The sequence below is a fragment of the Nothobranchius furzeri genome, chromosome 13, assembly GCF_043380555.1.
Source record: "Nothobranchius furzeri strain GRZ-AD chromosome 13, NfurGRZ-RIMD1, whole genome shotgun sequence".
In the NCBI taxonomy this organism is placed as follows: domain Eukaryota; kingdom Metazoa; phylum Chordata; class Actinopteri; order Cyprinodontiformes; family Nothobranchiidae; genus Nothobranchius; species Nothobranchius furzeri.
This window is the reverse complement of record NC_091753.1, coordinates 23,669,748-23,682,191: the sequence shown is the minus strand read 5'-3', so window position 1 is coordinate 23,682,191 and position 12,444 is coordinate 23,669,748. Positions and strand designations below refer to the sequence as shown.

At 42.3% G+C, this 12,444-nt stretch overlaps 1 long non-coding RNA gene across 1 annotated transcript; it reads right to left on the bottom strand.

Moving 5' to 3' along the window:
- Nucleotides 1–10,606: 10,606 nt before the first annotated feature.
- On the bottom strand, nt 10,607–11,267 carry LOC139062373 (uncharacterized). The gene is made up of 3 exons (XR_011515950.1): nt 11,132–11,267; nt 10,855–10,948; nt 10,607–10,732 (listed from the first exon to the last, which is right to left on the bottom strand). It is a non-coding gene; the product is annotated as an uncharacterized lncRNA (long non-coding RNA).
- Between the last annotated feature and the right edge of the window lie 1,177 nt (nt 11,268–12,444).

The window sequence follows — 12,444 nt, the reverse complement described above, 5'->3', positions numbered from 1 at the left end:
ACATATGAATTTACTAATCATTTTCCTATTTAAAGCATTCAATAAACTACTACCAGAAAATTTACAACAACTCTTTACACTTTGAGAAAGAGCACATAATTGCAGAGGACATGAACGTTTTATAATGTCAACAGTCAGAACAACTCGTAAAAGTTTTTGTGTGTCCGTACATGGCGTGAAACTGTGGAGCAGCCTGGATACACACCACAGGCAATGTCAAAATATTCATCAGTTTAAAAGTTATACAAACATAGGATATGGTCCAACTGTACAGAGCAAGGGTCTTTAATGTACGCAAATAGTATGTTACTTCAGTTTTGAGTGTATACTCTGCCTTTGGGTGATAGTCTATGGAAACACGGTAATGATTTTCACCTATATGCTGATGACTGCCAACTGTACTTGCCTTTGAATGAGGCTGGTGGTCAACCAATCTCTTGTTTGTGTGAGGTCAAAGCGTGGAGGGCACAAAATGTCCTGTGCCTCAATGAGGGGAAGACAGAAGCCGTGCTCTTCAATCCCAGCCGCCTCACTGATACCTCCATGGTGGACTGTGGTGAATTAACTCGTCACATGAAGGACTATGTTGTTAATTTGGAAGTGAAGATAGACAAAGACTTCTGTTTTAGGGGTCACATAAATGGGGTGGTGGCTTCCTCCTTTTACCATTTAAGACACTTGGCCAAGGTTAAACCTTTTTTGTCCAGACGCGAACTTGAAACTGTAGTGCATTCGTTTATGACTTCACGTCTGGACTATTACAACTCCATCCTGTTCGGAGTGAGCCATAGTGCCTTTGCTTATTTGCAACTTGCCCAAAATGCTGCTAGAAGGTTTTTGGAGGGCAAACGAAAGTTGGACCATGTTATGCCCATATTGGCAGCTCTACATTGGCTACCTGTTTGTTTTAGGGTTCAGTTTAAAGTTCTTTTACTGGGTTTTAAAGCTGTAAATGGGTTGGCTCCAGCATATCTGACACCCTGCATTTATACGTTCCCTCTCGGGCACACTGTTCAGAGGACTTGTCCTTGCTCGTGGTCTGCTGGTCACAGCTGAAGACGTGGGGTGGCAGAGCCTTCTCAATTGCAACTCCAAAGCTATGGAATGAGTTTCCATTACAGATTGGGCAGTCCTCTTCTGTAGCAGTTTTTGAATCAAAGCTGAAGAGCCATTTTTATGAATTGGCTTTTAAATATGTGTGAGTGAATGACTGTGTTGCTTTTTTAGTCTCATTTTTAATGTTTGCATTGGTTGTGGTTGGGTTTTATTTGCTTTTAGCGGATTGTATGTGTTATGTTTTTATCTGTGTCTGTGAAGCACTTTGGTGGCATGTAAGTGTTTGTAAGGTGCTTTATAAATAAAGTTTGAGTCAAGTCAAGAGTTGAGTTAATTGTGCTTAATGTGGTCACTCTACATTTTTGTTATTCAGATTAATTATTCATTACTTTTATAGATTAGATTAGTATAAAATAGATTAGAATAGAATAGAGTAAACATTTATTGTGCCTCTATGTGTCATGTTCTGTGTCCCTTTGGTCCCCAGCCCCCTCCTGTTCTCACTCCAGCTTCTCATGTGTCTCCTTGTGTTCCCCAGCTCTCTCTAGGCTTCCCTCGTGTTTCCTCCTCACTCCCTGGTAGTTCCTATTTGATTTAGTATTAGTCCTCCTCATCCCTCTAGTTTTTAGTTGTTTATGGTTTATCCCCCCCCACCCCCACCCCCACCCCCACCCCTTAGTTCTTCCCTCCATTTAATTTTTTGATGGCACCTGTCTTCCCTCTAGATCTCACTCCTCACACCTGTCACCTGTTCCCCTGATTGCTTCCCTCTGTGTTTAAAAACCCTGTCTTGTCCCTCAGCGTTTGTTGGTCCATTGTATTAGTCAGCGTTGTTCTGTCCTCCTCAGGAACTCCAGGGTCTTGCTCACGAATGAGCTTTGTTTCGTAGTTTAGTTTCTTTTTCTGATTTTTGGTTTGGCTTCCTGCCCCTTGGGATATTCACCCATCATCCTAAATAAAGGATTTTACTTTCAACAAGCGCTCCTGCCTCGAGTGATCTGGTGTTCTGCAATTTAGGTCCTAACCTCCTGCTCTCAGCGTGACACTATGAGGACATTTACTTAAACCAAATGGGTACTAAAGTTATTGTTCAAAATACCATGTTGGTACTCAATCAATAAATAGAAATATTCAGTTCAATTCAAAACTACTTGTACTTAAAATTAAAAGTATTTGCACTTCTACTGGTACTTGTACTTAAAAATACTTTAACCAATTCAGATTTCATTGGTTAAATTGTAAACTTTATATAGTTACTGTGATGTACGATGTGTTACTTTGCTCATTTAAAGAGTAGAGAAGTAAAACATGTAGTAGGAAAATGGGGTGGGATTAAATGAATTATCTTCTTCCTACTCCCTTTCAGACAGCTGTAATTATATTAATCATTTCGCTTTCACAGGTTTTGGAAATGCTTCAACACTGTGTACAATGATTGTTTTGTAGTTCACATTTTCTGTCTGAAATAAATCATTCATCCATTCGTTCATTCATTCATTCATTCAATGTTATGAAAATCATTTGGCTGCTTCTGAGGGATGCTGTTGCCTCCAGGTTGGCAGTAAGTGTCCTCACCAAGGGAAGGACAGGAAGTCTGGACACACAGAGTAAAGCCTGGTTTATGCTTCTCCGTCAGCTCCGCAAGGGACAGACACGCACGGATTGACGGAAGCGTTTTGCTCTCATACTTCTCCGTCTCCTGGAGAGAGTTGCAAAGCAATTCCTCGGCAGGACAACAGAGGGCGTAGCGCTGTTCTGTGGTATCCTGTCATGTGTCGGTCCAAGATCGTGTGTTTATATTGTGTTTTTTGTGTATATAAGAGACTTTAAACACGGACAAATTTGTCTCTCATTCTCCTCCACCTCTTAATGAGCTCCCCACCACTAAACCCACGTTTTCTGTCATTTCCGTCCACAAATAAAACGCTTGCTGCGCATCTTTTCACTCCTCCAGTCACGGGGGAATTAAACGTTCCTATTTTTAGAGTTTTTTCGCAAGGTATTCTTCAAGCTTCTCCGTGTCTGCCGCTAGTTAAACTCGGCTCTCTCTATGTTTTTGAGGGCGCAATGGCGGCGCTGTAAACAACAGCGGCGTCCTGACCAATCACAAGCTTGCGTAATCCGTCTCATTCGACGGATGTTTAAAAAAGTGGGCTCGACTCCGTACATACTTGTGTGCCTGCCGGAGCCCTACGCAAGGACGGATAATGGCGTTGTGTATCTCCGCACTGACGCAGACGGAGAAGCATGAATCAGCCTTAACTGTAAAGTAACTTTATGTAAATTGGTTCATCTTTAATGTACATGCATGTTTATGTGCATTTGTGTGGAGACAGATGTATGTGTATTCAGGGGTGTGTTTATGTTAATAGAGTTGGGTCTTTAACTGCTTGGTCATTTTTGTTGATGAGCTTATGGTTGTGTTAGGGCATCCATGACTAAATGGGGAGCGTGGTGGTTCGATGCCAGAGCTCAGCAGATCAGGTGCACAAGTATGTAGTTAAAAGTCTTCAGCTTGTCAGAAATGCTGCAGCTAGAGTTCTGATGAGAATTAAAAAGACAGATCATATCTCTCCTGTCTTAGCTTCCTACATTGGCTGCCTTCTAAATTCAGAATAGATTTTAAGATTCTCCTTCTCACAAATAAAGCTCTTAATAATCAAGCTCCATCATACATCAGTGATTTGATTGTTCCATACGTTCCTAACTGAGCACTTTGCTCTCAGACTGCAGGTTTACTGGTGGCTCCCACAATATCTAAAAATAGGATGGGAGGCAGATCTTTTAGCTATCAGGCTTCTTTCTTGTGGAACCAGCTCCCAGCTTTAGTCCGTGAGGCAGACACCTTGTCTACTTTTAAGACTAGGCTTAAAACATTTTTATTTGATAGGGCCTATGGTTAAAATCTGATGTTAGCCCAGATCTGGGCAAGTGGGGGAGTAGAGGGAGGTGGAGTGTACAGTCGGTAAAGACGGCTCTCCCTTGCCCTGCCTCCAACATGCCTCCATCTAAAAGGCTAGGTAATCCAGAGTTATCTCTGTAGTTATGCTGCTATATGCTTAGACTGCTGGAGGATACACTGACAACTTTCCACATTCTACTACTTTCTTCTACAATTTGGTCTTTAACTCTATTATTTTATGCTATTTCAGCTGTTAACTTTATTTTTTCTCTAAGTGTTTTTCTCCCCAGAAGAAGCTACAATGATGTTCTGCTGAGCTGTGGTGGCCTCATGGAGGGAGCTATTGGCTTGAACACTGTTGCTAACCATTTCAACATTCTCCCTCTCCTGATAATAACATTTTATTTTCTTTGACATTGAATGTGCTACTACTAGTTTACCCATTTAATTATAGATCCACTAGGATAAATACAAAAAAGTTAATCTCTCACCAAATAGAACATTTACTAAGAAATCACAATGTAACCATAGAAACATTACTTTTTATAGATTTGTGTGTGTGTGTGTGCGTGCGTGCGTGCGTGCGCGCGCGCGCGCGTGTGTGTGTGTGTGTGTGTGTGTGTGTGTGTGTGTGTGTGTGTGTGTGTGTGTGTGTGTGTCTGCTTATACTGATCCAGGATCCTCCGGAGGTTTCTTCCTGTTAAAAGGGAGTTTTCCTCTCCATTGTCGCCACATGCTTGCTTAGTATGAGGATTGCTGGGTTCCTTATATAGGAAACTTTTTTTCTGATTGGCTTAATGAACTGGCAAGTATTGGGATGTTTATTGTGTGGATTGCCTTGAGACAACACTTGTCGTGATTTGGCGCTATATAAATAAACTTGAATTGAATTGAATTGAATTGAACTGAACTGAATTGAATTGAATTGAATTGAATTGAATTGAACTGAATTGAATTGAATTGAAATATCATTGGGTAAGATACTGAGCCCTGAAAGTGTCCTCATATAAATCACATCCCATTGCTCCTATATACAGTTTATAAACAAAAGTAAACACAGGCTGTAAGTTTAGCTTTTGTTAACAGAACCAGCTGAGATGGTAAACTGGAGCGATTCAGAGCTCCCGGAACTTCTCTTTGTTAGAGCTGGAGCTCCGATCATCTGACTGTTCACTGGGATTGTGGAGGACAGACACCTTCAGGAGCGGCTTGTAAACAAAACTTAAGGAGTGCGGCCTATCACAATAAAAAACAAGCTATGTTAAAAGGCAGTTTGTGACACAGCAGAGCCTGCCCCCATACCCCATTTATACTGTCAATGCATAATCTTTTGTAAAAAGGACAAGATTGTGCAACATTCCCACAACGGCCTGTCCACTTATAAACAACAACAACAACCGGCTCACAGGTGCTGCCACAGCTTTGCGGCAAACTGGCGCCATTGTTTTCTAAAAGAGGCATAACAAACGTCGGAGTAGGGTGGAAACAGACACTGGAGAAAGAAGATAACATAACCTGATAACTAAAGGAAGCCAAAGACACTTATAACCCTAAAAACTGAAATAATAACCATGAAGTTAAATAACTGAACACATTGAACCAGATAGCACAGGGAGCTAGGGAGCTAGGGTAGGAAAACTGTAGAAGAAACCACCTAAATAAATGAAAACGGAAGCAAGAGAAAGTAACTGGAAGCTACTGAGCTAAAGGTAACAGAATAAAACTGAAGCAGGGGAACTGACATGACCACTAAAGAAACCATCGACAGTAAGGAGTGAATGAAGGGAACAGGATTGAGGTAGAAGATGCAGGACTGGAAGATAAATCATAAGAAACAGAGCAGAGGAGTGGCCAGAAAGGGACAGGAGACACAAGGACACAAGAGAAAGGGAAGAGACACGAAGGAACATGGAACATGACATGGTGATTCTGTGTTTTATGTTTTCTTTGTGACTTTTTTACTATAAAAAACAAACAAATAAAATGAATAAATGCTTTTGGAAAGGCCTACATTAAAAACCAAGAACTGAGGAGTGAAGTTTCTCTTCTCTTCGGGTAAACAACATATCGAAGGAGGCAAATACAACACCAGAACCAAATCTGAGCTACAAAGACAAATGCATAATGAGGGCAGGATTGATTTGTGACAATGCTGACTGACACTTTTCTTCCCTCAGTGGGTGACCAGGTCGTTAACACACACATGCAATAGTTAGTAAAGGTCAGAAATGGAGTCCAATAACGAGAAATTGCTGCAGAACCTCATGAACACACTCGGGTCTGGGAATCAGTGGGAGGCTCGAAAGCATTCAGAGATGTGCTCATACTGCAAGTCAAAATGTGGCCATTTACCTCGGTGGGGGAGCTCAGACTCTGAACAATGATCTTAAAACATGTGCATGCTTCTGAATTTGTAGGCATGCTTCCATGTGCTCCTAACTGTGAGTCCATGGGGTATGAATGTGTTTGCTGATATGCATTTGCGTATTTTTATGTGCATACAAACCGTTGGGCTGTTTTCAAGTGTGTTTGTATGTGTGCTATTGGCAGAGAGGTGGAGGTTAAGCTGTTGCTGAGGCTCCTGTAATGAGTAAGCGTTGGGTGGCCACTGTTAAGATAAATGGTCGGGGCCCGCCACTAGTGCAGCAGTCAGCAGGATGCACCGGGGCCGCGGGCTTGTTTGTGCCAAATGGAGCTCACAAAATATCAAAGGCCAGCCATCCAGAAGACGCAAGCATCTGACAAATTTTAAATTAGCCAGAAAGAGAAAAGAGGAGGGGGTTCAAGGGTGAGAGAGGGGGTGGTGGGTGAAAGGAGAGAAAGAGAAGACGAAGGTTTACACTGTGGAAGAGACAGAAGTAGGGATGGAAGAATGGATGCATGGCTGGGACAAGAAAAGAAACAATCATCAAATATTTTGTCGTGAAACGAAATCGCATCTTGCACTTGTCATTGAGTTGTTGTGATCTTCATCACTATTACTGTCATTAGCCAAAGGAACATTATTATTCCAGCTGCTTCCTTCAATGAAAGGTTCAATCAGGAAAAATGGTGACAAAAGCGCTGAAAGAACCCCTTTCTTACTGATGTTACTGACTGGGTAAATATGAGGTGTGATGGTTTACTGATAAAATCACTTAATCCAGTTCTGAATTTAGGAGACACCAACTCAAAACTCACCAGATCCAGTTACATCCAGTTAGTCCAGTTTATTCCATTTAAAACATTAATCAGATCTGGTGGATTTTTTCAAATAAATTCAATCATATCTATTGCATATAGTTTCCTAAACAACCTCTGTTCACCAGTGAGCTAACAGCAAGAGCAGCTAAAACCAAATAATTTTTTAGTTTCATGGTTAATTAGATGGATTTTTGTGGTTGTTGTTTTTGTTGTAAATAATCACTTATACTTACGGTACCAGTGAAGAGTTTGGACCAAGCCAATACCATCAGATTAATGACAGAATTCCATGTAAAAAGTTACACAATTCCACAGAAATAACAATACACTTCCATATAAATTTCAGCACAGCTCCACATTTATTCACAGAATTTCACGTAAAAACGACTACTGAATTTTATTTAAACAACCATAGGATCATCAACAGATTCCAATGTAAGCGCCCGCAGTTTGTTCAAAATAGATGGGAGGATGTGTCCAAGTTGTTTGATTGGTACTGAATGTTCCCACAAATTTCCAGATAAATGACTGCAATAGACCACATAATAAACCACAGATTTCCAAGTCAAGACCTCCGTGTAAATGACCTCGGTATTCTTTGGAGAGAGAGAGTTTATTTCCATCCAGTGTTGCATTAATGTTCCACGAAAATCTTGCAATGATGATGGTAGAGTCTGACCGCTGCACAAAGCCTTCTCCAGCACATCCCAAAGATTCTCAGTGGGGTTAAGGTCTGGACTCTGTGGTGGCCAGTCCATGTGTGAAAATGATGCCTCTACTCCCAGAACCACTCTCACAATCTGAGCCCGATGAATCCTGGCATTGTCATCTTGGAATAGGCCCATGCAGTCAGGGAAGACGGTCATTCAATATATTCAGGTAGTCAGCTGACCTCATTCTTGGAGCACATCCTGTAGCTGAACCTAGACCTGAACAACTGCAGCAAGCCCAGATCATAGCACTGCCCCCACAGACTTGTACAGTAGGCACTAGGCATGATGGGTGCATCACTTCATCTGCCTCTCTTCTTACCCTGATGCACCCACCACTCTGGAACAGGGTCCATCTGGACTCATCAGACCAGTTTTCATTGGACAGTTCTTAAACCAGTTTTAGTTGTTTCTGCTATCTCCTTAGATGTTTTCTCTGCTTGATGCCAACAATCTGACCCTTCTCAAACAGACCCACATCTTTTCCACGACCACCCGATGTGTCTTTCCACGGGGCTTAAGAAGCAGCTAATTGCACTAGTTGGGGTTAAATAACTTGTTACCAGCTGAAAGATAGTCACCCGTGCAGTAATCATCCAATAGGAGGATCCTACCTATTTGCTTAGTAAAATCCAGGTGACAACTTATTTTTTTGGCTGTGCAGTGTATTTTGATTGAATGATTGAACTGAATTTTGAGTTATACATGCTAAATGGAACAAGGATTACCGTGTTAAAGCTAAATTTCTTTGTAAAGGACATTTGTGGCCAAAAGCTTTAAACACTTGAGCAAGTAAAAAGACTTCAGATGTAAAACACAAACTACAGGAAGTCAACTCTCTTGTTTCTGGTTTTACATCTGGTCTGAATTTTTGCGCTCCATCCGCCCTGGTTTAAATCAGACCACTGGACCCACCTGGTAACTGAGATTTATTTTACTAATGTCAATTTACAACCTCGCAATAGCTCCCTCTAATCCTTTCCCACTCATTACACACAATTTCCAAGGCGTTCAGCCAGGGTGCCGATTGGTTCCCCGTGGTGTGTGCAGCGAGGGGTGCTGTGATTGTTTATTATTTATTTGTTATTCATTTACATTGCTCCAGCTTTCCCTCTGCACCTACTTGGGTTTTACCTTTTGTCAACAGCTTGCCATTCAGTTTCAGCATCCCTTTCTGCATTTTCCATGAATAATCAGAGTAGCACTAAAGCCCTCTTGCATTGATGTCTGTCAGTTCTTCTCTTTTGACACCTTAAAGGCTGTTCCCACCAGTGCCATTTTGGCCGTGTCACACATTTTGTCACACCCAGACAATCCAAAAATGGAAGGAGAGGTGGAACCGAAAGTGGGGCTTTGAGGGTGGGAGCAAATTAACCACTGTAGCTACTAGCTAACTGAGCTAACCCCCGAAGCTAAGATGGAGCTCCCTGGCAGCTGACCTGTGTGGCCGACTGGCTTCCATGCGATGCTGTAGTTTTGCTGGTCGCCTGTAGTTATAATATGGACTGTTAAAATACAAGCAGAGCCTCAGACTGCTGCGATTGGAGTCAAGTTTCCTGGCCGCTTACGTCAGCTCATGCTGTGCTCCTTTGCCACGGTCGGAGATTGGCGGGACTTTTGCTACATGCTAAGCCAAAGCTAAGGCTAAGGTTTTGGGGCCCTTTTAGCAAAAAAAAAGTGCAATTGAACAACTCCAAAGTGAAGCAGCATTAACTCAAAGACCTGCACTGTTTGTTGTCTCCCTCAGAAAGCTCCACATTCAAGCAGCACATTTACAGCCTTGCATGGGAGCTGCCCAGGGAGACATGAGCAGCCAGCCACCTGCCTCTAGCAACTTTTTCCGACTGGGAGAATAGAGAAGCTGGACACCTGCTCAAGCTTCGTTACCCACCCAGCCCTCCCCACTAATAAGTTTGACCAAGTAGCGTTATATTATTTCCGCCATTCAACCAACAAAATAAAGTACAGAAATATAGGCTGTGTCTCAATTCAGGGTCTGCATCCTTCGAAGGACCCAGCCCACCCGGCCGACGTGGGCTGCGTCCTCCGTCGGCCGGGTAGACCGGATGTTAACGGCTGTGAATTTGGACAGGCCTAGCCTTCATGAACTCCCTCGGCGAACGTTCCGTCGCCTAGCAACCGTGGAACCGCTGGGCAGAAGGGAGAAGGAACTTTAAACGATGGAGCTCGACGTTTTATTTAGCTTTTTAACCCCCAGAAACCCAAATTTAGAAAACAACTGCAAAATATTTTTTTAACCTTTCACATGTTCTAGGAGGCCAGATAAACGGGCCTATTTACACATTTTAACAGCCAATAGTGTTGCAGAACTGAACAATAGGACCTATTAGCAATGTAAATGTGGTTTTAAAAAGAAAAAAAATGGGGAAGGTTTATTCTTGTAGACTTAAATCTGATGTTGTAATATTACAACCGTGGGTCTCTGGGGGTTAATCATTTCCTTGACTGTTGGAGAGCTAATTCAGAGAAAATACTTTAGACTAGCTGAGCCTGAGCAAAGATGTGATAATAGTTTTTAATACTTTCTAAGGGTCTTAATTTGACCAAAACCGATTTATCACCTTTTAAGACTTTTCAAGACCCAGCGGATACCTTCTAGTAAACAATTCTCATTTGTAAACAAAAATAAAATTCAAGAGTTTAATGCAGAACTGATTTTATTTAGATATTTCTTTTACATGTACATGTTTAATCTTCCTTAACCATTTTTTTCTAGCAAAGTAAAAAGCTGTCAAAGTTCTTCCTTCTCTCCTGGGCTCCTGCTGCTCTGCCTCCCTCTGCAGCCTCATGTCCTCCCAGATCAGCTCCAGAAGCTCATCGCTGGCACCTTCCCCTGGATGCCCATTTTCTCCAGAATAGTCTTAACAAACATGTAAGAAAAGAAACAGGAAGAGAAAAGAGGACAACGGGTTATTCCTTTCATGTTTTCGCAGAAAAAAAATAAACTCAAACGAGTTTTTAAAATATGAGATGTTATTGTACCTCCATGCCACAGCCGCCGAATACTTTGCTCCGGTGATCATGTGGTCCATCTCCGTCCTAAGCTTAATAAATTCCCTGGTTTTCTCTTTTGTTCCTAAAATACAAACTTCTATTAAAATCAGGGGGAAACGTAGCGGGAGAAGTACGACACCGAGCGCGGCCGAACATACGAGCCGAGACCGCAATACAAGCACTTTTACTGTAACATTTCTAACTAAAATAACGTTCATGTATCACAAAAAGTCCTTAAACTGACAGTTTTCAAGTTTATACTTACATGTATATGCGCAATCCTCTCCGACAGCTCCCGCTTCACTGTCCGCCATTGTTTTTAAGTTTTTCTGCCGGCCGGCCCGCAAGGCATCTTGGGAAATGCTACCTATTGAAGGATACACCCGACCCATCCTTCATTCAGGCGAAAAGAAGGCCGCATTCGTCGACCGCATTTGAAGGAGTCTTCGAATTGGGACAGGCCGAGTCGCGGCGCTGTGACGTAACCGGCCGACGAATCCGGCCGAGGTAGGATGCAGACCCTGAATTGAGACACAGCCATAATTTTGTTTACAGTAATATAGTTTTACCACAACTAAAGCTCAGAGAGTCGAGGCTGAGGTCTCTCCCGGTGCTAGCCGCTAGCGCTAGCTCTGACGCTCATGCTACCTGCTGTCAAATCTAATTATTTATACTTTCAAGCATTTAATTACACCTAAATGGAAAAGTTACTAAAAAAATCACCCTGTCAGTGTTGTAATGTCTGTAAACTAGACCTCTTAAACCAGGGATTCCAGAAGTGCTGCCGCTAGGGGGTGCGCGAGGTGAAAAGTTTAACGGCTGCGGGAGCTCGGAGCGAGTCATATGTCACAGATGCGATCCAGCGGAACCATGGTCAATGGGTGCAGAATGCGCGCATGCAGGAGTGATTTTAAAAATTTGGCTGAAATAGCACCTAACAAGGTGCAGTGACAAAAGCATCCTTCGCTTAGCCTTTTATGGAGCTGCGCTGCGGTGATTCAGACAGAGCGCTCAGAACTCCTCTGCACCGTCAGAACATTTAAGCAGGTACTTGATGCAGATATAGGCAATAGCTAGCCTACTCCATGATTAAAGTATTTAAGTGATTTTAAAACAACAACATTTATCAAAATGAAAACAGAAGCTTCTATTTAGGGATCATAAATACAGAGCAATGTCCCCAGTTATGAACCTCGGCCCGCAGGATCGCTTGTTAGTCCGTGTGGCAGCAGAGCGCAGATTCAGCCAGAACATCAAAACTGTCATGAGCCTGTCCGAGGCAAAATCCTGAACTTCGTCATGACTCCAGGCTTTTCAGACAGACCCATTAGAGACCTCTGACTAAGCACAAGCAGGTGACAAGTTCAGGTTTACATCAGAGCAGAAGGAAGGACAGAGCGTGCGTTCCGGCCCCAGGTTAAATGTTCCAAGAGAAACCATTAAATTGCATTGTTTATCAGCTACCTGGGCACTGTAAATATCAATTTAAAATTAAATCAAAGGAAAATGTAAATGGTATTGAATTAATTACTAATTCAAAAATGAAAGTGATGGGGGAAAAGGTCATTGTATTTTTTT